This window comes from Hyperolius riggenbachi, chromosome 5 (genome assembly GCF_040937935.1).
Source record: "Hyperolius riggenbachi isolate aHypRig1 chromosome 5, aHypRig1.pri, whole genome shotgun sequence".
NCBI classification, from domain to species: Eukaryota; Metazoa; Chordata; class Amphibia; order Anura; family Hyperoliidae; genus Hyperolius; species Hyperolius riggenbachi.
The window spans coordinates 279692384-279717530 of NC_090650.1; positions in this window are offsets into that span (position 1 = coordinate 279692384).

Genomic DNA, 25147 nt, shown 5'->3' on the forward strand with positions numbered 1-25147 from the left:
CTGGACAGTCACTGTTGTTCTGTCATTGAGCTACCTCAGCCTGGCGACCATATGGGCTTGAAAACCGCTATCGCCTGCACTCTCGCCATGGTGCGCACCAGTCCAGCACGGCCGTCACAACTCAAACAGCTGTTTGCGTTGCACAGTGAGTTTGGTCTGTCAGTGTCAGGCAGTACTCTAATTACAATCCCTCATTGATACATGCAAGATGTTTTAAAGCACTTTAGGCCTCCAATTTAGCATGCAATGTGTACGTAGAAATTCTTTCTGAGTGTCTGTGTTCAGGAGAGTCTGCACCATCAGAGAAGTGTTTACTTTCCTCACTTGATACAATTAAGTAAACACAAGATAATGTTATCTCCAGTTCGGGTGCGTCCAGCTTTCCCTGCATAGAGCTTGTACGTCCTGTGTTTAACTAGTTGAATGCTGTTCTAGTAAAAAAAATGGTGGTAGTGTATAATATGCTGTAAATAATCTTTTAGAGCAAAGAAGAAATGCTGGGTTTCATTCCACTTCAAAAAATGTTGATACATGTGGTGAAGACTGGAGATTTTGCTCAAGTTGAACTGTGAAATGAAAGATCTGTAGATACGCTCAATGTCCCCCAACAGATATTGGGACCTGTTCCCTCAGGCAACAGTGCAGGGCTGAGGATGTACAGACACATCACTGACTTGCAAGCCAGCAATACATTCTTCTCTGTGGGTCGGCAGTGTGGAGAACAATGCTCTTGCTCAGCTGAAGTGATCCGCCAGGATGAATCACTGGCGAAGGGATCAAGAGGAGTTGGGGCAGCCATACATGTGCTGGATTCTCAGCAGAGAAGACTGGTATTGGCCTTGTTTCATCTAGCATATGTACAGAGGTTCATCCTTGTTATAGACATAACTTTACTTTTCTTTCTCACACTGATAATGTTGATACTTATAGTATCTGATGCTGGCTCCTTATATATTTCTTTCTTGTCTAAAGCTGAATAATCACCTTACGAAGCAGGAAGATGGATCCCAGCGACATCCCCTGGCAACAAGCATTCCCTGATCCATCTACCTGTTGGCAGGTACATGCGATGGCACACGATGGGCGCAAACTGGAAGTCAAGCAATCGCGGTACTTTCCGTGGAGTCATCAGAAGATCTTAAAGATCCAATCTGCCGTGATGTCATTATCACAGTGCCCTACCAAGTGTTGTTCACGTAATCATGCGCCTGTACCCACATTGTGAGATTGCAGAAACGATTTCTCATTGCTCAAAAAATCGTTATAGAAATAGCGTAGTGGGCCTTTACTCTTTTCAGAGGCATTTAATAAACCTGTTTCCTTTAATCATGCCAGACATCCCAATTCAAAAAAAGTATTTAAGTATGAGAATAAATCATTACTAAATGATGCAGTATATGTGATTATAATGCTGAAAACATTACCATTCACCATGAAATGGGCATGAGTCAAAAGTGCAATCATTCCTCAATTAGCAGGATGTACGCTGTGTTCTTGGGTCAGGTTTTGAAAATGATAGGTTTAACAGTTCTTGTCATATAGCAAACCATCTGTGAGGATATATTCCATTACGACAGATTAATCCTTCATCTCCTCAGACTTGTTTAATCATCACACGCTTTTAATGAATGTTTTACCTACTAATAATAACTTACTGATTAATAGGAAAGAAAAATAATTGCATACTATGTTCATTGTTCACTCCAAAAACACCTACATCACTGAAACCACAATCAATTTATTGCTGAAATGTCAGAGGGCAACAAGTTGCAATAGAGTAAAGAATAGATAAAAAACAAGCAGATGGATTAAAACAATGTTGTCACTTGTAGATTGTATTTAAGTACACAAGTTATGTCCTGCAGATTACTGACCTCTTCAACATGGCTTGGCAGCCAGCCAACTGTACAAAACATACCTTGAACTTAATGAATTTCTTAAAACTTTGGTATTTCTAAAGACCAGTGAAAATCTATTGATTTTAGAAAATTGAATCAGAAAATAAATGTAGCTTTATGCCTGGAAAATTATCTTACAAAATATATGGTACTATAATTTTTTTGTATACTTCACTTGTGGATCAGGGGGCGTAGATATGCGTATTGTTTACTTACCGCCGTCATTTGAGATCCCTGCACTGTTTCTGTTTGCCTCACCATCGCAATCCCCTCCTTCCATGATCGGGGTATTGGAAACACCTGTTCCCAAACCCAATCACTGTGCCTGTGATGAATCAGAGCCTGCAGCAGCTAGACGCAGCCTCTCATTCAAAAAACCCAATGTAAAGACTTGCTTCCATGTTCTATCTATTGAACACGGAAGTTGGCCAAAGAGTAAAAGTACACCCAAATACACCATTATAAACTTTTACATAGAAAAATTAAATACATTTATTTATTTATTCTGATTAATTTTCCTTTTTTTCCTAATTGTTTTTGTAGCATTTTTACCTTATAAGCACATTAGGCATATTATTCTTTAGTTCCTTGGTTCTGAGGATGATTTTTCTATTGATAACTGATGCTCTTTTTATAAAATGTGGTATTACATACCTCATTAGTATCTGTTTATTATTCTGTACATTCTGCTGGTTGCTCTGTGTTAAATGATTTCTGTATTCCACAAACTGAACTGTAGTCTTTTAAACCACGGTGTCACCTTTCATGGTTGCAGAGATATGCAAATATGCGCCTGTGAGGACTGTCCCCTTCCAGAGACTCTCCGACCACATCCAGGATTTCACCTACATAGATGAGGAGAGGAAGCTCTACATCCTACTGGGGAATAGGAAACAACCGTGCAAATAGCTGCCCGATATGTCACTGCCTGCCACCAACTGAGAGGAACATGATGCCACATGGACTGTATACCCCCAATACCCCCCTATGGACTGCATATCCCAGACCTCCTCTCCCCATACTGTCCCTTACGTTCTCCACACCCCATGGACTATGTACCCCAACCCCCATACCCTTCCCTTATTCCCCCAATCCCCCCCCATGTTAAAGGAACACTTAAGCCAAACAAAAAAAATGAGTTTTACTCACCTGGGGCTTCCAATAGCCCCCTGCAGCTGTCCGGTGCCCTCGCCGTCTCCCTCCGATCCTCCTGGCCCCGCCGGCAGCCACTTCCTGTTTCGGTGACAGGAGCTGACAGGCTGGGGACGCGAGTGATTCTTCGCTTTCCTAGCCACAATAGCACCATCTATGCTGCTATAGCATATATCATATACCATATAGCAGCATAGAGGGTGCTAATGTGTCTGGGAACGCGAAGAATCAGCCTGTCAGCTCCTGTCACCGAAACAGGAAGTGGCTGCCGGCGGGGCCAGGAGGATCGGAGGGAGACGGCGAGGGCACCGGACAGCTGCAGGGGGCTATTGGAAGCCCTAGGTGAGTAAAACTAATTTTTTTTGTTTGACTTAAGTGCCCCTTTAATGCTTTGTTCTGCTTAGACAATGCTAAATGTATTTGGTCCTGCCAATACAGCTTTTAGGATTTGTATTTGGATAGTCTTACATGGATTGGGCACTACACATATGTTTTTTTCAAGCTTAAAATGAATATGAATCAGTACTGTTTACTATTTTTCTATTGCAATAGGGACTATGTAATTTTGTTTATGGTCAATATAGCAATATTGGCAATATTATTATTATTATTATTATTATTATTATTAAGTTATTATATACAATCTAATTCCTACCATAGTCATATGTCTATGTATGTATTGTGTAGTGTATGTATCATAGTCTAGGGCCAATTTGGGGGGAAGCCAAGTAACTTATGTGTACAGTCAGGGCCGGTGCTACCATAGAGGCAAAAGGGGCAATTGCCCCAGGGCCCCAGAGCCTGTAGGGGCCCCCAAGGTGTCTCTCCCCCATCTTAACTGTTGCTCCGCAGGGCGTCTGCAGAGTCTTTGTGCTGGCGGGCAGGTGAGACACTACACTGAGATAGACTCTGCAGGGCCCCAGGGAGCACAGTTAAGTTGGGATGGGATTGGGGGAGGGTCAGCAGCCAGCTCAAGGGTGCAGGAGGGAAATTTGGCTGGAACAAAGGGCCCCTAATGGCGCTTTTTGGTCAGGGTGTCTGTTGGGGGGCCCTCAGGCTAATTTTACGCTAGGGCCCAATTGTTACTTGAACCGGCCCTGTGTACAGTATGTGTAGTATCATACTTGATTGTACACTCTACCCAGAATATAAGAACTGGTATTATTGACACTACCACTTCAGTGTATGATCTGGCATTGTATTACTACCTGTATTGTGTTGTGTATCTTACTGCTTATTACCTATATTTTTTTATCTGCTTATTACTGCTTATTACCTGTATTGTGCTGTCGGTCACCCTTATTATCATTGTCTGTAATCCTATGTATTGTACAGCACTGCCTAATATGTTGGAGCTATATAAACCTAATAAATAATAATAATAATGTGGGGAAAACCGAAATGCCTGGAGGAACCCGAAACAAACATGGGGAGAATATACAAACTCCATGCAGAATTGCAGATAGTGCCAGGCTGGGATTTGAACCGGGGACCCAGAGCTGCGAGAGTGCTAACCACTATGTGACCATGCGGCCTAGTGGTGTAGTGACATGACATCAGTTTTTTCATATATCTCTATATGTCTACAAGTCAATAAGCATTATGAAATGTTGCTACTTGAAACTGGCTTGCAACACCATACAGTCTGTTTATTAACATAATATTAAATATATGTGCAGCATTTAAAAATATCTATGTGACTGAGATGACTCATGCACTGGGGTTATATGTATTTTCCAAGGTGGTCAGCATTTTAGAATGTTTGGATAAAGCTGACTGTAGAAAACACAAGAAAATATGACTGTTAAAGTGTACATATCATTATGCAGAGGGCTATCCACATGCAGTCTGTACTTTCTGTGATACAGAGCACAGCCATATTTGTGAGCATTAAGTACATCCCCTGTCTGCCTACCTGGCAATACAATAACCTCTACATTGGAGCATAGGCTGGATAATTGATGGGGGTAGGAATGGGCATGGCGGATTTTGTAAAGTATACTGCACTGATTTAAGTCAGGCAGCAATCTATATTACAGGTTCTCTTTAAATGGTATTTTAACTACCTAACGACCTCGTCACGCCAATGGATGCGACAGCGGCAGCAGCCGCAGGACCACCTAACGCCAATTGGCGTCAAGTCCTGGGGCCGGCTACTACAGGATATCGCACGCAGGCTACACACGCATCTCCAGCATGGGAGGCGGAGCTCCGCCCCGCCTTCAGTCTCCGAGCAACAATCGTTGCTCGGGAGACTGTTAGACGGTGAAACCACCGTCTTTTAACTAAGTACAGCGCTGCAATCTGCTGGGACACAGGAGAGCGATCGGCTCTCATAGGCTGAAGCCTATGACAGCCGATCGCCAGGGTTAGGCCTGATCTTTAGGGGGGTTAAACACTGCGGTCCTCAAGAGGTTAAGCAACTCTGAAGGGAAAATAAACTTATGAGATAATGAATTGTATGTGTAGAACAGCTAAGAAATAGAACATTAGTAGCAAAAAAAAAAGAGTCTCATATTATTTTCCATTACAGGAAGAGTCAAAACACTTCAGTTGTTACCTATGCAAAAGAGCTTCTCTGAGCTTTTCCACCCACTGGGTCAAATACAGTCCTGTTTTCTGAAGCCCTTAAACAGCAAAGAAACAAGGTTAAAGAAATGATACAACATTCTGGCAAAGCAAGATAATAACTACCAAGTGAATATGGAGATAATGAACTAAATAAACTATTTTTGCAAACATCAGAAAGCAATTACAAGGATATATAGACAATATAATGTTGCATTCTTAAAACATAAGGTATTTGCAATAAATCAGCTTTATGTGGCCAAGAAAGATTGAGTATGCAAACATCACTACTTCTAATACAGGGATATATGGTAAATGTTACAATTATTGTTTGGCCAGATTCAGGTCACTCAAAAACACAAACAAAATCACAATAGCCACACATGTGTTAGGCAAGCCAACTAGGGGAGACCATTTAGGTGTCAGCTACTGAAAGTTTTGCCTAGTACACACAAACCAGTTTCTTCCATGCTACTAGCAACTCTATGTGAATCAGGGATTGAGTCCTGCGTGAGCATAGGTGAACGATGTCCACCTACTTTTTTGAGAGGGTGGACCTCATCCACCCTAGCAGGACACTTGCTGTTTGGAGCTGCAACTTGGTGCGGCTGGTGGGTGCTTGTGAGCTGCGTGCAGCAGGCGGGGAGGGCCGCGGGAACATACATTACCTTATTCTGCCACGTCAGCCCAGTTTCCTTCCGCCTTCCTTGTGGTGGGACGCACAGTGGCCAGCTGCAGTGGCGCTTTCTCTGATGTGACGCAGGCATGTGACATCACGTCAGTACGTCCATGCCTGCAAGGAGGAAGAGGCACCCTGCTCCTCAGAAAGGGGGCGTCTGTCTGGGGATCAAGTTCAGATAAACTAGAGTTTGTTGAAAGGTGTTGAAAGGTGGGGACTTACATTGTGTGAGGTTGTTTTGGTGTGTGGACCTGTCACAATTTAACTTATTATTGTTTTTATTGATGACAGTACTGTTTTTTTTATTGATATCACCCACAATTTGTTGGACAGTGAATTGTGGGTGATACCAATAAAATGACATGACAGTACTGTCATCAATAAAAGCAATAATAGATTCTGGCAGGTCAACACACCAAAACAACCTCACACAGTGCAAGCCCCCACCTTTCAACACAGTCTAGTTACTTTGCCTGGACTCCTATAATGCCAGGTGATAAAGGCCTCAATTCACTAAGCTTATCTCCTGTCTTTAATAACTCTTCTAGAGTTGTTACCATAGTGATAAGGCACGTAGTATTCAGGAAACATTTTACCTTAGGCAAGCCTAAAGTTAACTCTTCTGTCTTTAAGTTAACTCTCCAATCCTTAAAATAACTCCAGAGTTAAAGACAGGCTGTTAATTAACTGTGTGTGAAATTAACTACAGAGCAGGTAACTTAACTACAGAGGAGGTAACTTAAGGAATGAAGAGATAAGATAACTCTCTCACTGTGTGTTTTCTCTTGCCTTATTATCTCCAGCATGATCTTAGTGAATTGAGGCCAATATCCAATCCCTGAACCAAGCACAGCAAATGGCAATGGAAGGAGGGGGGGCAGGAGCTTGCTTGTGTGAGGTTTTTAGGTTTGCAGGCCTAATATATATACATATATTATATATCTTTTTTTTGTGGTAGGGTGGTATTTTTGGGCGATTGGGGTGAGTCCACTCACCTTTTTTTCCCAGGACTAGACCCCTAATATGAATTATATTAAGATCAGTGTGCTTGGCTTGTTTCTCCTTTGCCCTCTGAAGCAGGAAGTGCCTAGTTTACATGTATAACAGTGTTCCCATATTTTTCCTAGTGTTTTTTTTTTACCACACTTTGGATTTTCTAAATTAAAAGATAGTGCAGTGTAATAGAGAGTGCAAACAGTTATCAAATGTTCTGTAGGTACAGACAGTCCAGTGTGTTATGATCAAACATGCTATTTAACTGTATATGTAATTAAACAAAGCAAAAAGGAGTAATCACCATGAGCATAGCAATATGCTATTTCCTGGCATTTACCCTTTTTTTCGATTTAGTATGGAGCAAATTCCCATTGCAGAAAAGGTCAAACACAAGAAAAATACAGCGAAGAAACATTAGTTGCAACAAACATTCATTAAAAATGGATACTGAAGAACATTCCCAATGAATTAATTTGCATTCAATCAGAAAGCAACTTAATCTTTGTTTGAATGTATTTTCTCTACCTGTGAGAAAGGTTACATGTCCTTAGTTTGTTAAATGTTTGAATCTAATTTAATCATTTATGTAAAAGCTAACAACAAATATTGGATGCAGCAAATGATGTTCATCTTAAAGTGTAGCAGGTACGCTATTCAATATTCCTTTTGCTTATTCTTGTCTTTTTATTAAGTATTTTTAATCCAAACACTTTTTTCTTTATTGTATGGTGACCTGTACATTTGATAAAGGCACCTGTTTGAGATTGTGCATGAGAGTGGCAGTAGAATATCAGTAAAGTTATTCTACTCCTTCATTTACGGTATGTAGTAAAATATTGATCATATTTACCAATATTTTACTATGACCTTACTTCTCCCTACTCTCCCACAGAAACCTCTCCTGGTGGAGCCTAACCTACCCCCCCCCCCCCAGCCAGGCAACTAACCTTAACCCCCCAGTGGGCAGCTTACCATAACCCTTCCCCACGCACCTAACCTTAACCCTTTCTGCACCTAATTTTAACACCCCCTTTTCATGGGTACCAAGACACTTCCTGTTTAAAAAGGTGCCCCCTGTAATAGGTGCCCCCAATGCGATCCGTAGCTACAAATAATGGGTGCAAAGCCTTAGAGCCTGCTATTATAGCAGGCAAAGAAACCAAAGATAGAGAACAACCACCAGAATAGGCTGCACACTGCTCAGTCTAGCTTGCATGCAAACTGGTATGTGGGATTGTACAATTTTTTATATTAGATCACTACATCTAATATTTTTCAAATAAAGTAACTTTATAGTAATATATTTGTGCCAGTCCATTGATTTTTGCTAGATTGAGCAGTGTGCAGTCTATGCTGGTGGTTGTTGTTCTCTATTTTTGGTTTCTTTGGTTTTCCCATTACCATTGCTAGCCTCTGTTTGGACTTGCACTAATTGTTCTATGTTTCTATATAAATCTGTAGTTATTATAGCAGGCACCCTTTTAAACCACGTCTTGTGCCATTTTCAACTGCTCCTTTCATGGGAGTGTCAAGCCTATCGCCTGGCAAGCAGCATGCACATTGTACTTTTAATAAAGAAGACATATCTCCCTCATACCAACAAAACCAATATGTTTTCTTTCAAATGACAGAAAATAAAATCAAGTCAAATAACATGTATGGCAGGCATTGTGGTAAAGTCACTAAATGTTGTTAAATATACCATGCCCTGGGAGTGCATGACAATTTTACCATTATTGCTGACAGTTAGGTAACCTAAGTAATGCACACACACCCTGGCAACCCTGGCACCACATACTGTCACTCCGTTTTGCAAATTGGTGCTGTCATAAGATTGTTTTAACCCTTTAAAATCCTTAATTATATGGGACTCAGCGTCAGTGAAGGATATAGTCTTGCCAAAAGTTAATTGTAGTCAAAATATTTTTCTGCCAAAGTTATATACTGCCACTCTTGTAAAACCAAACCTGGTGGAGCTAGTTTTTGCTGCAATCAGACTTCCACAATGGAATTTAGACTAATTTTCCTGGGGGGGGGGGGGGGGCTGTATCAGAACCAGATTTAAAATTATAATCATGGATTTCGTATGCATAACTCTTAAATCTCTGAGGTTCTTATGCATTTGGTTCAGTTAAAATTATGCACTCACCTCTAAGATATAGACAAAAAGGCTTAGGGTAGGGCTGTCAGGGAAAGTGGGGAATAGTGATTGTTAATAAGGTGAAATGGATCAGTATAGTTATAAAGAAATGTAAACCAGTAGTATGGCTGCTTTCCTAGTAGTGCTATTTATTTATTACATGGTGTCTGTTTAAACACGTGGTTCAGTTTCTATACTGTACACCTGGGAAGTAAATGTATAAGGCCACCCTGATAGGATGATGTCCTCCACAGCGCAGGATGGAGGATGGAAATGTGGAGTAAGGGGGGCTGAACTGTGATGCTTTGAGCACAGGGGGACTTTTAAGACATCAGCATGGAAATCATTTTTGGCAACAGACACCAGGAAGTAGAGTGCAAGACAATTTTTTTAAGTAAGAGTTTAGATCTAATGTAAGATTACTGTTAGGCCATTGCCACATAACACCAATCCTTTTCTCACTACACTGGCCACCCATAAAATGGAGAATCATTTTCAGAATTGACATTCAAATCCCTACAGCACCTAGGCCCTGGATACCTGAAGGATTTGTTGCAACTGCGTCACATCACCCACAACCTCAGATCAAAAGGATCCAATAACTTGACCACCCCCAGAGTCCAACTAAAAACCTTTGGAGCCAGAGCTTTCTTTCATGCTGTCCCTACCCTGTGAAATGCCTCGCCAAACGTAGTCAAGACAGCTCCACCTCTGGAGACATTTAAATCAAAACTGAAAAGCCACCTATTAAGTCTGGCATTTTTGAGCACATAACTTTTTCCCTTGTACACATCACTATGTACTGATCTGAGACAAGCTTATGTGCTTTGGGTCTTATAGAAGACAAGACTTTACAAATGCTTTGTTGTTGTATTAGAGTTAGGGAAAGGGGTTAAATTAGAATTACCCCATACTACAATCTACCCAGCTATGATCAATAAAGCGTTTGTTGTATGGAAAAGGAGGCACCAAATAACAAAAAAAAGTTCTGATGTGCTAAAATTGTACAACAAAATGTATAGTTCCCAACCTTTCTCTTCCACAGAGGAAAAAAAATAAGTTTCCCAACAAGTAACGCCCTAGATAAGTATATGTATATAAACATGCTCAGAAAATAGCCATTTTTTTGGGTGGGACTCCAAAATTTAGTAAATAATTATTGTCAAGTCCCAGTGCATAAACTATTGGTGATTTAAAATCCCTTGACACCAATAATACAGATGAACCAGCATCCAACAAGCTCTAGAATTCATTTAGGATACATTATGGGGTTTAAGGGGAACTTCAGCCTAAACAAACATACTGTCATTAAGTTACATTAGTTATGTTAATTAGAATAGATAGGTGATATAATCTTTTACCCATCCTGTTTTAAAACAACAGGCAAATGTTTGTGATTCATGGGGGCTGCCATCTTTGTCATGGGGGCAGCCATCTTTTTGGTTGAAAGGAGGTGACAGGGAGCATGAGACACAGTTCCAACTGTCCTGTGTCCTGATAACCCCTCCCAGCTGCACACACTAGGCTTCAAATGTCAAATTCAAAATGTAAAAAAAAATTGCACCAAAACAGCAGAACAAGAACAACGACATCAGAAATCCCATCATGCTTTGCACAGCATAAGGGGAAAACTGCCACGGCAGCTTTCTTCTGTGCAGCTAAAAATGAGGCTTGTATAAGAGAAACAAAGTTCTGATGCTGTGAAACTGTTAAAAAAAACACCAGGCCTTTTCAGTGCTGCTGAGTCAATTTTTAGTCTGGAGGTTCACTTTAAACTGCAACAAAGTTTTAAAAGTCTGGAAATATTTGAGTAAAAAGTACTGTAATATAAAATCTCATTAAACGTTTGGAATTATTTCAGGTTAAATAAGTACTGTGCTTTAGAGTCCACCTTCTGATATCCCCATTACCAGTGAATACTTCAAATCTCTGTCAATGTAATATGTTCTTCCTCGAGTTTTACAAGACTAGACAAATTGTTTTATTTTAAGATGAAAATGACAGATCATTAGTCTGTAGTCCTGACAGAGATATGAAGTCATGATCCTCTTCTGCTGTGAATTACTAGCCTCTAAAATGCACACTGAGCTTATAATAGGTGTCTGCTGAGGAGCATGTGTCTACACTTCACCATCACCAGTAGACAGTTAAGCCAGATGTTTTTATACACTGCATATAACCAAGGTGTTACTTCTGAAATATGTAAAATATTCAAGGTGAAAACATCATTAAAGCTTTATACTTTTGTACCATGTGTTAAGGCTTAACAAAACTCAACATAAAATATGAAGCTATTAGAAACATGGAAGAGAGTGAATGGTAAAATACAGTAGATATGATTTAAAATAAGACAAAAATACAAAGTCTATTCATAAAAACTGTATGAAGAAATCAGAGGGGTTTTTTTCAGTGTTAAAAAAAACAGCAATGTTGAGTATTGAAAAAAAAAAAAAAAAAAAAAAAGCTTTTTCTTCCATCTATTTTGCTACTAAAGTTTGCAAATGTGGATGTTGTGAATTTCATTTTTTCTACTGAAACAACAAGGGGGAAAGACCTCTAGAGAATGTGTTGACCGTCCAATAACTTTTAATGTTTGAATGTTTGCCATTTTAAGGGTTTTTTTTCTGCTTTTATGCATGTTACTGCATTGCAACAAATGATTTCACAGCCACTACCTTGGATTTTAATCTTTATTTCAGCTGAACAAATTACAGGTATTCTCCAGCTAACGAACAAGATATGGACTGTAGGTTCATTCTTACCCTGTATCTGTGCAAGTCGAAAGACTGTGCCATCTTTGCCCATTATCCCTCCTCTGTTCCCACCTTTGCCTCTGAGTCCCCCTTGTGTCCCCTCTATTCCTCCCTGCCTTCAGTTTCCCACCTCTGTCATCCCCCCACCATACACGCACGCACATATATACACTGTGTAATCTCTGTCCCTCTATGCCCTCAATTAGAAAATATTTTTCTTTGATTTTTTTTAAATCACCTCTCAAAAATGGCAAGGTCTTTTTGAAAACGTTTTATTTTCACTTGTTATCAATGAACTTTACATTTTTAGGCTATTCATTGTGGAGGTTCAGTTGTAAGACATGTGTTCATAAGTCGGGGGACTACTTGTACTTCTATATTTGTGGTGCAGTCTGTAAAGTGGGCGGTAGGAATTGTTATGTAAATAAAAACAACAGTTGAATTTAAACTGAGTAAAAAAAAAATATGATCAAATTATTTTTAAAAAAATGTGCTGATAAGAAAATGTCTCTATTAGCGATGGTTGTGTCAAAATAAAAATATACTTGGTAACTCTTGTCTGGCTCGTATCAAACCGTTGTATGAAGTTTTGAAAGATTTTAAAAAAATAGTTACAATAGCGTCTCGGTTATCCAGCACCGATGGGGCTTGAGACTCAACGTTAAAATTAGGCCTAGCCAATACAGTACTGTAGCATAGTACTATGCTATATATACCATAACCTCTGTATTAAATAATAAAATACAGTTATTGAAAGTACATTAACATTAAGGGAGCCATGGGACCCAGTATTTAAACAAAGCAGAGCCCACAAACAGCCTAAGTAGTTGGTCTTCACCACTGTGGGTTATGCCAGTGATTTGTGCTGGTTGGTTGAGACTGCTGGTTAGTTCTGTTCCGGATAACCGGGACTCTACTGTATTAGTTAGTCAGCATAAAACTGCATTTCTGAGCATGCACCCACAGCAAAGAAATAGTGTTACTAAATGCAAGACATTCCAGATTTTAGAAAAAGATATACATATATTAACTGAGTATTGTACATGATTTTACTAACATTAAAGCCAGTTCATTAAACCTTGAGCAATACCAACCAATAACAGATATTTTTTAAAGGTTATTTCACAGTTCAGCTTCCGATTGTTCTACAACTAGCTGAAATGTTATGCAGCTGACTGGCATAATTTGTAGCCCCACATGTGTCTTGCACTCCAGTTACATGGCAGCAAATAACCAACTTATGTCACACTTGAGACTGTGGCCACGCTGATATGTGCAGGGGCAAACCCAGGATTTTCAAGGGGGGGATTCCTGAAAGGTCTCCCTCAGCCACGCATAATAAAGTATAAAAATATGGTAGGACACCATGCTGGGTACACAATGCAATGCAGCCGACAATGCTAATCAAGGGGAAACTGAAGCATTCACACAGCAGGGCACAGGGCTGTGCTCATACCTGACTCTGTTAAGTTCCCCATAGCTGCTCCATGCTCTGTACACATGCTGCTGATCCATCCAAAGTCAACTGTACAAGGGAAAGAAAGGGGGCAGTGCTGTGAGACAAATTCAAAAACCTGATGTGTGTCCATGCTTGTCTCAACTATGCACCCATCAATGCTTACTAAGGATGCCACTATCCTAATAGTTTCATATAAGCAGATTGCAGTCTTGCTAGTTGCTACCACTTGCCAGCTATTTCCTGTGGGCTACATGGCCGCACTGACTCTTGCAGCCCCCCACCAGTTGCTTTTGCAGGAGTTTTCCTATTGTCTATGCTTGACAGCTTTCCCCATTTCAGTGATCTAGTCTCTACAGCCATTGGTCTTTCCTGATATCAGTCTTGCCCATCAAACTCACAATTGGTGGCTGGAGCCTCACAGTTACGCCCCTCTTCCAGACAGGAACTAGGATTGGCAGTTCTCCCGCCTCAGGGCCATCTGGAATGACATTGTCTGTCTTCAACTTGGTAGTGGTTGTTGGAGACGTAGTGGACTCTGCTGCTTGTCCGATTGATCAGGGGTTAGATGCCTTCTCTCAACTTGGTGGAATACCAAGGTAATGTACTCCCAAAAGATGGACAGAAATTCGCCATGTGTCGCTGCAGAAGCAAGCTCGAAATGTGGAACGATTAGATATACTGCTGGCTGCAGCTAGTGAGATAATTTGCTAACTTGCTCGAGATAATTATTGTCACATGGATTTCCTGAAACATATCAACAAGGGACTGCTTAACCTCGGCTGAATGGAGATCCAGTCTGGGCAAGACAGCTATTAAATATGCCTTGTTCAAATTTGCTTGGTCTTTAAGTTAGTGCCAATTACTGTATATAGTGAATAAGCTGATTCCCTTTATTGTAGAAAACCTTGTTTAATATTATATATTTAATATAAATTCCATATTACTAGTGTCTTTTTTATTCTCTTCCCCCAAAAATAAATAAATAAATAAAAAATGAATAAATACAAATCTGATCCCTCTGTAATGTCCTTATTTTATCTCTGGTCTGTTTTTTAATCAAGTTTCTATTATTTCATTCAGTAAAAGAGTGTGTTTTTTCTTCTTAAATAAATGTAAATAGTATCTGTTTCTTGAAAATTGGGAAGTTAAATATTCAAAAAGATAATCAATTTGACAAGTTTCTCTCTTTTGCTGTGATATATTTTATGAGGTTGTCATCATGACTATCAAGCTGCTGAGTCAAGATTTTTATATGACAGCAGCACCAATGGATTATGAAAGCTGCAGTGTGGCTACAGTAAGCATCTTAGAAGTTAGATTAGACTGCAGAAACTCGCTTCTACTTCCTTTTAAATTACCTTACAGAAAATATTTGTGTATGAATCATCATATCTGAAATATTGTCTGAAATAAATTGCGTCAAATAGAAATGAAAAACACAAATGTAAGGTTTTGAACTGTATATTTAATGCTTTAATGGTTTCTGAAAGTATTCCACAAAATGTCAGTTGTTTATTAATACCTATATTTTCAGAATATCTAAACTTTCTTTGAGGAAATAAATTCCAAGCAGGACAAATATACACATTGCCTTTTTTACAGGTATAACAAATAACGGCTTGAAATATCTTACTTTGCTTGAAATGAGTTTATTTCATATACAGGTGAAACCTGAAAAATTAGAATATAATGCAAAAGTCCATTTATTTTAGTAATTCAACTTAGAAGGTGAAACTAATATATGAAATATGACCTCTTTGCAGGTGTTTTGGACTAATTAGCTGATTAGAGTCTGACACTTTGGGCTTGATTCACTAACTGGCGCTACGTATTAGCGCCGGAGTGAAAAGCCACTCAGGGCCCGAAATGTAGCTTTGCGGGCACTAATAGCCGCGCAAATCTACATCGCGCATAGGCCAGGGCAGTGTGCACGCAGCCAGTAATAGTGCGGGGTGCGACAATAGCGTCGCACCCGCTACCCTATAAACGTTTCACCTGGTGCAACAAAAACAGCGCATCGGGTGCTCCCAAAGCGACGCATCAGTGCGCCACTTCAGGGGCACCCAATGGGTCTTTTTCGCCACACCAGGTGCGACGTTTTGCAGGTTATCGTTGCACCTCGCACTATTACCGGCTGCGCACGCTCTGCCCTGGCCTGTGTGCGATGTGTGGGCGCAAACCAATTAACTCCGTGGTTTTCGCCCACTAGGTCTTAAAGCACACTAACCAGCTTAGTGCTGGTTAGTGAATCAAGGCCTTTGTGCCTAAAATACTGAAGATTTTCACAATATTCTAATGGTCTGAGATTTAGATTTTTGGGTTTTCATTAGTTGTGAACTCACGAGTAGTGAGCTACTCGAATCCGTGATTAAAATGAGGCTTCATTGCCTCAGATGTGCGGCTGGGAGAGAGGGGGTTACTTACCCATAAGTCCGTGGTCCTCTATACGTTCCAAACGTCTTGCACGCATCCTATTGGACGCGTTGCAAGACTCACTACGCGCACTTCCTCCTTCCGGCTTAAAGGAAGAAGTGAGCATAGTGAGTCCTGCAACGCGTCCAATAGGACGTGTGCAAGACGTTTGGAATGCATAAAGGACCACGGACTTATTGGTAAGTAACCCCCTCTCTCCCAGCTGCACATCTGAGGCAATCAAGCCTCATTTTAATCACGGATTCGAGTAGCTTACTACTCGTGAGCTCATCATTAGTTTTCATAAGCTGTAAGCCATAATCATCAAAATTATAACAGATAAATGCTTGAAATATACCGCTAGGCATGTAATGAGTCTATTTATATATAAGTTTCACCTTTTAAGTTGAATTACTGAAATAAATGGACTTTTGCACATCATTCTTATTTTTGAGTTTCACCTGTATTAGTTTCACCTTTTAAGTTTAATTACTGAAATAACTTTGGACTTTTACTTCTCATATTACCCATAAGCAACTCACTTTTTCTTCTCAGCTATCTCATAGGAGATAACTTTCATATTATCTTAAAATGTAAGCAATTTACAATTTAAAAAAGTACTCAGAAGTTGGTGAAAAAGTACTATCAAAATAATTTTGGTTATTTTCTTGCTTGCTGGTAGTTTAAAAGGCAGTGTATGACGAGGTGGGAAAATATCACCTAGGAGAAAACGCCAGAGAAAAAGTGAATTACACATGGGTTATGTTATAAAGGTAGACAGGCAAGGATATTGTGGCGTTCAGATGATCTGAATGATAACACCTGAGAGAAAATAGTAACTGGATGTTTTTGCAGATAAGTCATCAGGTCAAAGCTCTTAAAAGAAAATTGTAGGTGTGCATCCACCAAATGGTATACTGTAGGTGTGGTTACACAAAAAAAGTATTGTCTGACATATTTAAAATGTTTGCTCGCTGCAAACTGATAAAGAAAAATATTTTAATAAGACCAGTTTCCCAATGATGTATAGTATATGATTCGTTTAACACAAATGTAGAAGACTTAAAAAAAAAGTTTTACCTTTTCAAAAAATTACTATCAGTGTTACACAGATTTCATTCCTATCATTCCCTTGATGCAGATTATAATAACTGCTACTGGAGAACATTTAGTTGACAGAATAAAATAATCTTTATATTTTACATTTTGGGTAACTAGTAAAACACCTTTGAAGACTTAAGGTTATCAGAGATAAAAGCAAGGGCCCTTATTCAATTCACTTTTTCTCTCAAGTTTTCTCCTAGGAGATTATATTTTATCTTCTGGTTCAAATAACTTTTTAACACTCTGCAAATGAAGACGTTGATGCACATATCAGTGGGTTTGTGGCAGAGTGTCAGTTAAGGTTAGGCATTAGTGGGGAGTATTTTAAGGTTAGGAATCATTGTGGCGGTGGTTAGGGTGAGGCATTGGAGATGGGGTCTGTTGGGGTTAGGCATCAGTAGGGGTTGATTAGGGTTAGGAATCGGCAGGTGGGGTAGTTAGGATTAATCATTGGTAAGGGGGTGGTTAGGCTTAAGCATTGGCGGGGAGGTTGGTTAGGCATCAGTAGAGGGAGGGCTCTGTGTGACAATAGGGTTAAGTTTAGTGTAGTAAAATATTGGTAAAATGTACTAATATTTTACTTGTGGAATTAGCAATGCACAATAGTAGAATATTGCCAATTTTTCTGATATTCTACTAGCAGTTTTCTCTGACACCTGAATTTTCCTGATGCCCTTTTTGCATGTTTGCTTTTCTCGGGTACATGGAAACAAGGTGCAAGGAAAAATGGGTAAATAGGTAATACTGATAGGAGAATAGCGTAATTTTACCAATATTTTACTAACCCTCTGCATCCTAATTGTCATGCTCACCCTCCCCTAACACTTACAACCCCCACCCACCCCTAACACTAACCTCCCCCCAACACTAACCCCTGCCCCACTTACGTCTAACATTTACCTACAACTACCTACACCTAACACTAACCACCCCCACTTACTCCTAACACTAAACCCAGTGTGCCCACTATTTTTTTTCAGGTGCCGCAGAGGCTATTTGTAGCGACTATTTTTATGTTACAGCTATTTGTGCTTCTTTTTTTTCCCTGTAGTGGCTATCTGTAGCTGCTAGTTTTTGGGTGCTTTTGTAGCCTAAATTTCCTTCTATATCCCCTAACCACGGCTTTTAACACTGGTGCCCATGGCTGCCTCCAAAATGTGCCGCTGAAAATTGTCTTGCATAACAAAATATGATTTATTTATTTTTTTATGAAGTCAAAAGGTTTTCCTTTCTTCATAAATAAATCCTACAACTCTGTCATGATATTACAGAGAGAAACACTGTTGCCAGTAATGGCTTCTGAGCGCAGTCGTTGATTTAAAAAGTAGTGTGCAGCGTATCAAAGCCTTCTTCCATTCTAATGATACCGCTTTTATCTTAGCATTGAAATTAATTAATGAATACATATACAAATAATTACAAATTAACAACTCTTGTTGAGCTGCAGAGGTTGATCAACAGCAACCAATCCAGTGTGGAGGAGTAACACAATGGCCTCAATTCACTAAGCTTTATCAAACACGTTATCAAACATTTGATAATTTACTTCATGGGTAAAATCTAATTTTGAATTCACTAAGGTGTTATATATTTATCAAATGTTTTATAGATAAAACATTCAATAAATCTACAACACCTTAGTGAATTCAAAATGAGATTTTACCCATGAGGTAAATTATCAAACGTTTGATAAAGAGTTTAATAAAGCTTAGTGAATTGAGGCCAATAGTAGAAAAAGTGGTGTGCCATGACTCCACCCCTGTGTCTCAAGGTGTATACACAGTCCAAAGTATGAAGAATGGGTAGGCACCATTCAAACATATTACTTAGGCTTTTTTATTGCATGAGTTAAAAAGCTGCAGTGACAGGCTGCTGTTTCGGCTGACAAGCCCTTTATCAAACTGCATTTAGCCTGCTTGTCAGCCCGAAACAGCAGTCTGTCACTGTAGTTTTTTATCTCATTCAATAAGAGCCAAGGTTGATTAACAGGACACCACCTGTGAAAACAAATTAGGGGTTTTCCAAGTCAAAATGTAGATTATAGTCGAAATACATATTAAACTTAGGTATTGCATGCACTAGTATATCTAGAAGTCAGACATAAGGGGGGAAAATAACTTGTAAGTTGCCATTTGTATGCATTTATTGCCATGCATTTTTATACCAAGCAATTTTCATTTACTAAGTGTAACGGTGGCGGGGTCGTTTTCGTGGTCAGCGCACAAGACGCGCACTGACACAACGAAAACCCTCCACCAGCGTATGATTTTGGGAAACCCAGGCTAGGTGCTATGCACCCGCAGAGGGCAATTCCCACCGGCAGATGGCGCTGTGGAGTGCAGGCGAACACCACCGCTGCACAGCCACAGATGCCAGATGGGAATTGTACAGAACCCGATAAACGGGGCTGAAGAGCCCTTAAAGAGAAAGAGCACAGGGACAGGATGTATGTGTGTGCACTAAACTAGCTGCCACCCAGCGACAGTGAACACACAACAGCGGAAACAAAGTGGGAACGCAATCACAAGATTGGCGATTGCCAATAGAGACACAAGACAGAGCAGGACAGCGCACAAGGGTAGCAAAGGCACAGCAAATCACACAATGAGGAGATACGGAAAACAACAAATGCTAGCTAACCGCGAACACCGCACTCATTCGCAACAGTGCACGCGGTTATGCGCGGTCTCCACGTGATAAGCACAATAGAGACAAGCACGTCTAACTAACCATCGACAGACAAACATGAAACAGAGGACGCGAACACTTGCTTAACGGTTACCTCACCGAGCCTCCAGCAAGCGTCCGTAGCAGACAAGACAGAAACACGAAAACAGGGACAAGCGAGAGATAGGATCCACAGCACTAGCAAAAAGTGGCTAGCGCGATCCCAGGAGACAGAACAGAAGGATCCACAGCGCTAGCGAAAAGTGGCTAGTGCGATCCCAGGAGACAGAACAGAAGGATCCACAGCGCTAGCGAAAAGTGGCTAGCGCGATCCCAGGAGACAGAACAGATGAGGTAGGCAGAAACAACCGCTGTTCCAACCTACACTCCAGACTCAATCAGAAGGATCCACAGCCGCTAACGCTAGGGCTTGTGTGATCCAAACACAAGACAGACGGAACAGGCAAAACAGATAATGCAATCCTAACTGCACTAGGGAACCTGCCTAGTGCATTCCCACGAATTACACTAAGATAACTTTAACAAACGGGAATGGCTGACACTCCAGGAGTGTCCATCAGGAACAGACCATGAAAGGGAAATGTCCAGCAAAGCATTCTGGGAGCAGAATGCTTTTATAGTGCCAGTCATCAAAAGAAGGCAGGTAACGGGTTTGCATGACTAATGTATGCAAATCCCTCAGCAACACAAGCTGCACAACTGACAGAAGGTCTCCTTTCCAGAGTCCTGCAGCAAGCAAACCTAAACAATGGTCAAAAGGCTGCCTGCCTGCGCAGGCAGCTCAGCGGATTCTCACTGTACCCCCCCTCCTAGGGTCGAATTCCAGACGACCCTCAAAACTGATATCTCCAAACCACTTTAACAGAAGACTCATGAAGGTCGGGCCAGCCCGACAAGGTCCAATTCCAGAGTCAGACCACCCGAACCTGCCTCATCGGAAACAGAAACCACCGAAACATGCCCGTCAGCACTACAAGTCTCAGCGTAACACCCATCAGGACTGTGGATACCAGAGAAGAAGCCATCGACACCCTCCAGACAATACCCACCACCTTCCAAGGAGCGTCCAAAAATACCAAATCTGCCACAAAACCTGTTCGAAGTGTCTCTTTCAAAACAAAAGCCGCTGTTGATCGTATTCAGGGTACCAAGCAAAACTTCTCTCGGAATCTCCCAGAACGCCTTGAAGCTCCGCAGAGATTCCAAGAAGCCAGAACGCTCACCAGGCTCACATGGAGAGCTACCAAGCACCCCCATGGAACCTATGACAGTTCCAGATTCAGAATTAGCAGGACACCCATCAAGATCAGGACTTTCAGGGACCACTTCTGGGCATGCAAGCAGGCAGGCTAAATCAGAACATGTCTCCACCGAGGAAGCATCTGAGTACGCTGGTAACCGAGGCACACTTGGGCTTTCTGGGTCACAGAGCACACTGGGGTACACCAGCACAGGAGAAACCTCAGGACATGTCGGGGAACTGCCAACCTCAGAGTCCGGCACCACAAGACCAAAACCAGGACCGGGCAGAAAATCGTCACGAGTAGAGATCACAGGTACTGGTCTTTCAAAAGAAGACTCGGTCTCAGGCTTAAAAATCTCAATGACTGTAATGATATCTGACAGAAATTCATCATTGACTACACATGACTGAAGCTCCACCAGAGCTGAAAAAGTAGCTAGCAAGGCAGCAATGCCTACTGAAGTGGGCAACACCTCAGAAGGACTTGGGGGGCAGGAGACGTCTCCTACAAGTTCTGCACCCTTTGGGAGGAACTCGGAGATCTCCAGGAGGTCAGACAGGACCTCAGGAACATCCTTTTTCAAGTTTCCTAAGAAGGATTCTGAACTATCCATGTTACAGGGCAAAGCTTGAACTTTATTTTGTGAACCGGGCAGATGTCCCAGGGAAGGTCCCACTATAAACTGATACTGAATTTCATCATCAGGACAGGGATACACAGAAATATCTAGTGAAACTAACTCTGGCCTTCTGAGTTTCGTTTCACTGCAGGGAAATTCCTCCATAGCAGTCAAACCAGACTGCAATTCCAAAATAGCAGAGAAACAGGTAACAATGGTTGCAATACCTAGACGAGCCTCTAGGGACACTGCAGGAGATTTTAAACAAGGTAATATTGACTCATCCAGATTACTGGGTGGAGAGTCAGTACTTACTTCAGAATCAGACTCGCAAATGTCAATGCGAGTGGACATAGTGTCTTTATTCATGATACAGGGCAGGCTCAGAGACATCTTCTCTGGACAGAGCAAAGGTGCTTCAGTATCAGGTTCACAAAACCAAAGTGCTGTCTCACTCTTAGACTCGGCTAACGATGTCGAATCCGAGGAGACAGAACGCAAAATTTGCGAATTCACAATCGCTTTAGGTTGCGAAACCGAACACTCCAAAAAAAGGGATTCTGAGGTCTCCAGGCTGGATTGCTGGATCTCAGAAACGCCAGCTGACAATGTACCTTTACAAACGTCACCTGAATGACGTACACGTAATTAATTCAGAATCATTTTCCACATACAAATCAGCGGACTCACAAAGTCAAATTCACACCCCTTTTTTTCTCTTAAGGCGGATGCATAACTTATACATGCTCTCAAGACAAATTCACTTCTGGCAATGTAGTACTCACAAAACGACTCTGAATCATTCTCCAATTCATACGACAACGCTTCGAGCTGTTTTTTCTGGAATGGGGGCTCCCATTCACACCTGACTAAGTCTGAGCATTCATACTGAACAATGTTAGGGGAAGTTTTGACAACAACATGAGGAATCATATTAATTTTACTCTTGAAACTGCATAGTTTGGGAATTTTCCCCATAGCAAGATCATAGATGGAGGATCTTAAAGTAGTACTGAGAGAAGAAGATCTGTTTTTACATGACAAGGGATCCCACAAATCATTGACAAAACTGACACACTCACGCCGATCACAATCGGCAGGAACATCTGAGAAACAGGCATCAGATCGCACAGATTTAACCTCTAAACAAACGGGAGAAACTCCATCAGAATTCACGCAGGTGTCCACAGTCGAGGCACACCCATTCATTTCAGGTCGCACAGTGTCCAAACTCACTTGCTTTACCCCAGAAAGACAGGAATAATCATGTGACAATGGTGTCTCTTTATTGGAAATAATTGGTTGGTGTGTGTGCAATTCGTCCAAAATAGTCTGCCACACATAAATCACCAGATCCACATCACACTCATCACATTCATCAGAATCGATCAAAAGGTACATAGGGTCGAGACAATCATTCAGGTCATCCGCGCTCTTTGCGATATAAAAATCGCAAAAGGCTTTCCAATCGAAATCAAACTCTTCCAACAAGGCCCCAATCTCCCATGAGGCAAATGGCGGTTCAAACAACCCAGTATCTAGGTAATCTCCATATGGGTTGGGGTCAGGAACGAGGACAGACTTTTTAACTGCATTAATGTAGTGTGCAATCCTACCTATAATAGGATCCACATATGCCTTTGCCTCAGGCAATGACATCTGAAACAAATCGAAGGTTCCCTCTGCCCTGGGAATTTTGGTTTGGCTGGACATTCTGTAACGGTGGCGGGGTCGTTTTCGTGGTCAGCGCACAAGACGCGCACTGACACAACGAAAACCCTCCACCAGCGTATGATTTTAGGAAACCCAGGCTAGGTGCTATGCACCCACAGAGGGCAATTCCCACCGGCAGATGGCGTTGTGGAGTGCAGGCGAACACCGCCGCTGCACAGCCACAGATGCCAGATGGGAATTGTACAGAACCTGATAAACGGGGCTGAAGAGCCCTTAAAGAGAAAGAGCACAGGGACAGGATGTATGTGTGTGCACTAAACTAGCCGCCACCCAGCGACAGTGAACACACAACAGCGGAAACAAAGTGGGAACGCAATCACAAGATTGGCGATTGCCGATAGAGACACAAGACAGAGCAGGACAGCGCACAAGGGTAGCAAAGGCACAGCAAATCACACAATGAGGAGATACGGAAAACAACAAACGCTAGCTAACCGCGAACACCGCACTCATTCGCAACAGTGCACGCAGTTATGCGCGGTCTCCACGTGATAAGCACAATAGAGACAAGCACGTCTAACTAACCATCGACAGACAAACATGAAACAGAGGACGCGAACGCTTGCTTAAGGGTTACCTCACCGAGCCTCCAGCAAGCGTCCGTAGCAGACAAGACAGACACACGAAAACAGGGACAAGCGAGAGATAGGATCCACAGCACTAGCGAAAAGTGGCTAGCCCGATCCCAGGAGACAGAACAGAAGGATCCACAGCGCTAGCGAAAAGTGGCTAGCGCGATCCCAGGAGACAGAACAGAAGGATCCACAGCGCTAGCAAAAAGTGGCTAGCGCGATCCCAGGAGACAGAACAGATGAGGTAGGCAGAAACAACCGCTGTTCCAACCTACACTCCAGACTCAATCAGAAGGATCCACAGCCGCTAACGCTAGGGCTTGTGCGATCCAAACACAAGACAGACGGAACAGGCAAAACAGATAATGCAATCCTAACTGCACTAGGGAACCTGCCTAGTGTATTCCCACGAATTACAATAAGATAACTTTAACAAACGGGAATGGCTGACACTCCAGGAGTGTCCATCAGGAACAGACCATGAAAGGGAAATGTCCAGCAAAGCATTCTGGGAGCAGAATGCTTTTATAGTGCCAGTCATCAAAAGAAGGCAGGTAACGGGTTTGCATGACTAATGTATGCAAATCCCTCAGCAACACAAGCTGCACAACTGACAGAAGGTCTCCTTTCCAGAGTCCTGCAGCAAGCAAACCTAAACAATGGTCAAAAGGCTGCCTGCCTGCGCAGGCAGCTGAGCGGATTTTCACACTAAGAAAACAATATGCCAGTAATACTGCATAATCTAAGGTGTCCATGCATTTATTGTTTGGTTGGTTGGTTTGTCTGTTAGTAGTAGTGGTGCTCAGCAGAGCTCGAATATTCGAGTAGCTCGAATATTCGAGCTCTTTTTCAGCTATTCGAGCTCGGTATTCGAGCTCCGAATAGCTGGAGCTATTCGAATGGGCTATCCGAGTACACTCGAATAGCCCATTCACTATTCGAGCTATTCGAGCAACCCGGCGCTATTCGAGCTCGGTACCGAGCTCGAATAGCGTCATAGCCCAGATTGATGTCCTTAGAGCCAATCAGAGGGCTCCCAGGCCCTCTGACGGCAGCCAATCACAGAGGGGGACCCTGGCCAGCCCCTACCCTATAAATAGCGGCCGCCATGTTCCGTTTCTCCATGCTT